Source organism: Balaenoptera ricei, chromosome 14 (assembly GCF_028023285.1).
Source record: "Balaenoptera ricei isolate mBalRic1 chromosome 14, mBalRic1.hap2, whole genome shotgun sequence".
Lineage (NCBI taxonomy): Eukaryota > Metazoa > Chordata > Mammalia > Artiodactyla > Balaenopteridae > Balaenoptera > Balaenoptera ricei.
In genome coordinates, this window is record NC_082652.1 from 64,057,150 (window position 1) to 64,063,150 (window position 6,001).

Sequence of the window (6,001 nt, forward strand, 5' to 3'; positions counted from 1 at the left end):
TTATGAAGTCAGCATTACTCTGATACCAAAACCAGACAAGAACATCACTAAAAAATAAACTTACAGGACAATATCACTGATGAACATAGATGCAAAACCCTCAACAAAATATTAGGAAACAGAATCTAAAAACAAATTAAAATAATCATATAACACAATCAAGTCAGATTTATTCCTGGGATGTAAGGATGATTCAACAATATCAAATCAATCAATGTTATACACTATACTAATAAAAATAAAGGATAAAATTTATATAATCATTTCAATAGATGCAGGAGAATCATTTGACAAAATTCAACATTCATTTATGATAAAAACTCTCAACAAAGTATAGAGGAAATATACATCAACATAATAAAGGCCATATGTGACAAACCCACAGCTAACATCATGCTTAGTGGTATAAAGCTGAAACTTTTCCTCCAAGGTGAGGAACAAGACAAAGATGCCTATTCTTGCCACTTTTATTCAACATAGTGCTGGAAGCTTTAATCACAACAAATAGACAAGAAGAAGAAGTAAAAGACATCCAAATCAAAAACAAAGAAGCAAAACTGTCACTATCTGCAGATGGCATGATACTATATACAGAAAACCCTAAAGACTCTACCAACAAACTGTTAGGACTAATAAATGAACTCAGTAAAGTCTCAGGATACAAAATCAATATACAGAAGTCTGTGGTATTTCTATACACTGATAAGAAACTATCAGACAGAAGAGCAAGCCAAGTGTCCATTGGTGGATGAATTGGTAAAGAAGAGGTGGTATACCCACACTAAGGAATATTACTCAGCTATAAAAAAGAATGAAATTCTGCCATCTGTCACAACGTGAATGGACCTTAAAGGTTTTATTCTAAGTGAAGTAAGTCAGATAGAGAAAGAAAAATACTGTATAGTATCTCTAATGTGTGGAATCTAAAACAAAAACAAAAACAAAACCACAAAAACTAACAAACTAAATAAAACAAAGACAAACTCATAGATACAGAGAGAAGATTAGTGGTTACCAGAGGGAAAGGGAGTTGGGGGTTGAGCAAAATGGGTAAAGTTGGTCAACTAGGTGATGGTGATGGATGGTAATGAGGCTCGTGGTTGTGATCACCTTGTAGGATATACAAATGTCACATTATAATTATGTAAACCTGAAACTAATATAATTTTTTAAATGCTTATTACAGGATTCTTGCCTTTGATAATTTTACAATATAATGGGAAAATCAAGCTTAACAAACTTGAAATATTAAACTCTCATATGTTTGACATATAACTCAGACCTGATGTATTACTGATTTCTGCTTTCTTAAAAACATGTCATGAAAAAATTTTAAGTTGCTTGAATAGGCCCATTTGTCATGTTAGTGTCTAGAAACAAAGAAAATTTTAATATAGTTTATTTCTCATTAAAGAAGAAATATTTAAAATCTTATTTTTGCATTGATAATAAAGGCTAAAATTTAAAAATGGTTAGGCTGTTGTTTGGCTTGTTGTAGGCAAAAGCAAACACATTAAAAAAAAGGCAAGACAACAAAGGAAAGTTTCAATATTCTTTAAAATTTCAAATAAGTTTGAAGGGAATGTATGTACTTCCATTTCCATCAGCCATGACTTTATTTCACTGTAGGTTGATATATGTTTTAATTGATTTGTGATATGAACAACTTCTGCATCTTTGTAAACAACATCTATGTCTTAAATTTACAAAATGAGTCACATAAATAAATATTTTTTGTCCAAACAAGTAATATTATATTTCATGATACTGTGTGTAGAATGGGTGTCTTTTTTGGTTTGAGTCAGCTCAGCTAAAGGGAATGGTCCAGATAACCTCCCTCTCATGTCAGCTGGCAGGCTGGTTGAGCTGCAGAACCTCAGCTGGGTTTGCTTATCTCTGCTCTACATAATCTCTTGTCTTGCAGGAAGCTTGCTCTGCTTTGACACATGGTAGTCTCTAGGTTCCAAAAAACAGAAAAAGACTGATAAAGACCTCTTGCACAAAAATTTTCAACTCTTATTGGCCAAAACAACTTGCAAATCCACTCCAGACTCAGTGTGGGAGGGCACTACCAAAGGGCACTGGTAGGGGGAGAATAATTTATGTAAAATATTTATAGCAGTAGCAAAATAGATAATATTATTGATTTAAGATTTTTAGTAGGGCTGGTGTACTGAAGAAAAATTCAATCTCCAGCCAAGAGTGTTCTGTACATAGTCAATGTTGGGCATGTTGATCTTATACCATCTATTTCAATTTAATTCAATCAGTTCACTAATATTCTCTATGTGCTCTGATACATACAAGAAAAGGTTAAATGTGTTTATGGTACTCACTGCACCTGAAATTCAGTTGGGAGAAGACACCACCATTTGAAAAATTAAAAAAAAAAACTCATAAGTCATTCATTGTGCATCCAGCTTAAAGGAAGAGACCACAGATTCAACAAAAACTCACAGGAAGGGAAGCAGTCTTAGGCAGTAAGGTGAAGGCACAGAAAATGCTTGTTTAAAGAGGTGGCACTTGAGCCTGGAAGAATAAGTAGAATTTTTCTAGAGAAGCAAGAAATCAAAGGCTTGCCTGGTGAAAGGATCAAAAAAGTAAAAGTTGTGAAAGTGGGAATGAGCTTGTCATGAGCTGGGGATTTTTAGTAAACTGCTCTGACATACAATGAAGAGGTGAGTGGGAGCACAACTGGTTTGTGTTGGGTTATAGAAGACCAGGCTCTCTAGTGTCTGGGGATATCAGCTACACTAGAATTGATGCTATAGGTCAGAACCTAACCACTGCTCCTCTTCCTTAGGTTTTTGTTTAACTATTTTAACCAAGGCATCAAGGAACTAAGAAGCTTGAAGATGTAGGTAGTAACAGAGTTGCTTAAAAGAGTTTACTTCTAATTAGGTGATACTTAGCAGAATCTAAGCTACATGAATTCTTTGCCACATCTCACAGATTGCTAGATTGTGAGATGATGTATGCAAAACAGATGTTTTACACAAATCATGCTCTATTTTGCTATAAGACTTCTGCTCCCACATTCTGTGCAGGGATACTGCTCTGTGAAACTTCTCCTCCTGTTTATTGGCTGCTGTTTGGAGAGATGTCCATCTTAGGGCCAATGAGGTATACCTGCAAGGTCATATCAAGGAGAATAAAATGTGATGCTTACTCTACAGGGTCCCTTATTTAGAACTATGGTTTGTGAAGTTGACACTTAAAATGGACTCAGGTGTGACAGCAGACAAAACCGTAGGACATGCTCACAACAAAAGTCATTATGGAAGATAATGTCAAAGTTGAGGAGATTATAACCACCTTAAAATGTAGTAAATAGTGCAAAGAAGGTGAGTAATGAAAATATGCCTTTAGACTTGATAATTAGGAAAGCAGCATTAATTTGTGATAACACAGTTTATGATAGTCATGGAGGATTGTATGTAATAGTGAGGATTTGAATGAAGTATATAAAGTGATTAGTGTTTCCTCAGAAAGAGGTGAGAACATTTTTGATTGGGGAATAGTGTAAGCAAAAATCCTGAGAAAGGGATTAAAAAGACTGAAGAGATGGAGAAGATAAAAGAGATGGTAGAGGAGGAAATAAATTCAAACCTTTAATCAAGTTAGTTAATATTAATAAGTCTTTAGTGAAGAACTAAAATATTTGAATATCAAGACAGATCATAATTAAGAAAGTATGATTTTTTTTTTTCTTAAAAAAGTATGGAGTTAGTCAGAATGTCCAACTAAGCAGGATAGATATCTATAAAATGTTACTTTCTGTTATAGGCATTTTCTTTCACATCACTGCCCTCTTATGTTCTGATTTTAGTTGAATGAATATTTAGAGATAAATGTCATTTACAATTATTCTAGCCTGCTCTTTCAGCCGCGCTCAGAAGCAGACCACCGCGATGGGCCGCGCGATCCTTGGGCAGAGAAAGGGTGCCGGCCGGCTCTGTGTTCCGCATGCGTGTGAATCGCCGAAAGGACGTCACGCGTCTGCACGCTGTGGACTTTGCCAAGCGACACAGCTACATCAAGGGCATCTTGAAGGACATCATCCATGACTCGGTCTGCTGCGTGCCCCTTGCCAAGGTGGTCTTCCAGGATCCGTACCGTTTTAAGAAGCGGATGGAGCTGTTCATTGCCGCCGAGGGCATCCACACTGGCCAGTCGTGTATTACGGCAAGAACGCCCAGCTCAACATCTGCAATATGCTGCCAGTGGGCACCATGCCCGAGGGCACCATCGTGTGTTGTCTGGAGGAGAAGCCTGGTGACTGGGGCACGCTGGCCAGAGCCTCTGGGAACTATGTGATTGTCATCTCCCACAACCCTGAGACAAAGAAGACCAGAGTGAAACTGCCCTTGGGCTCCAAGAAGGTCATCTCCTCCATCAACAGAGCTGTTGTCAGTGTGGTGGCTGGAGGTGGCTGCATTGACAAGCCCATTCTGAAGGCCGGCCGTGCCTACCACAAGTATAAGGCAAAGAGGAATTGTTGGCCATGCGTGTGGTGTGTGGCCATGAACCCTGTTGAGCATCCCTTCAGAGGTGGCAACAACCAGCACATTGACAAACCCTCTACCATCCGCAGAGATGCCCCTGCTGGCCGGAAAGTGGGTCTCATTGTTGCCTGCTGGACTGGGTATCTCCGGGGAACCAAGACTGTGCAGGAGAAAGAGAATTAGGGCTGGGGGCTCACTAAAGTGTGTCTTTTTCACACACACACACAAATTATTCTAGCCTGTTTTTACTTGTTCCTATGCAGCTTTTGTAAGGAACACCTTAAATTATTCCATTTGAAACTGTCAAACTTTCAGTCATGGAAGCAATTTGAAATCCTAGAATTTGATGATATCATCCCATCAATCCCTCTGTCTTCTCAGAAGAACACAATTTAACCTGCCCAGAGTAACAAGGCTCTAAACAATATTCTGAGATATTCTTATTTCCCCATCTCTAAAGCTAACAAACAACACTTTATTGTTCACATAATCTGGAATTGCAGTTTTTTCTTGTTTTATTAAAGCCATTCAACCATCTCAGTTTATTCTTAGCCTCCTCTATAGAAGAAAAAAGTTATTTGGACAATAATTTAGTGACCTTTTTCCTCCTTTTCTAGTCCACAGGCATTCAAAATAACTGAATTTGTAAAAGTTTGCAACCAAGATGAAGAGGAAAGTTTGTATGTTTTTATCTTCTTTTGTATTTTGCCATTTACTCACAGAATGAATTATTGGACTTAAATTGTCTTCCCCTTTTCCACCTGTCATTCAGATCTCGGTTTTTTTAAAAACATCTTTATTGGAATATAATTTCTTTAAAGTGATGTGTTAGCTTCTGCTGTATAACAAAGTGAAATAGCTATACAGATACATATATCCCTCTATCTCCTCCCTCTTGCTTCTCCCTCCCACCCTCCCTGTCCCACCCTTCTAGGTGGACACAAAGCAACGAGCTGATCTCCCTGTGCTATGCGGCTGCTTCCCATTAGCTATTTGTTTTACATTTGATAGTGTATATATGTCCATGCCACTCTCTCACTTCGTCCCAACTTACCCTTCCCCCTCCCCGTGTCCTCAAGTCTATTCTCTACATCTGCATTTTATTCCTATCCTGCCCCTAGGTTCTTCAGAGCCATTTTTTTTTTAAGATTCCATATATATGTGTTAGCATACATATTTGTTTTTCTCTTTCTGACTTAATTCACTCTGTATGACAGTCTCTAGGTCCATCCACCTCGCTACAAATAACTCAATTTCGTTTCTTTTTATGGCTGAGTAATGTTCCATTGTATATATGTGCCACATCTTCTTTATCCATTCATCTGTTGATGGACACTTAGGTTGCTTCCATATCCTGTCTATTGTAAGTAGTGCTGCAATGAACATTGTGGTACAGGACTCTTTTTGAATTATGGTTTTCTCAGGGTATATGCCCATAGTGGGATTGCTGTGTCGTATGATAGTTCTATTTTTAGTTTTTTAAGGAACCTCCATAC

The 6,001-nt window shown here is 37.7% G+C and overlaps 1 pseudogene; it reads left to right on the forward strand.

Moving 5' to 3' along the window:
* Positions 1–3,911: 3,911 nt before the first annotated feature.
* LOC132347676 (large ribosomal subunit protein uL2-like) lies at positions 3,912–4,691 on the forward strand (annotated as a pseudogene).
* Positions 4,692–6,001: the final 1,310 nt, after the last annotated feature.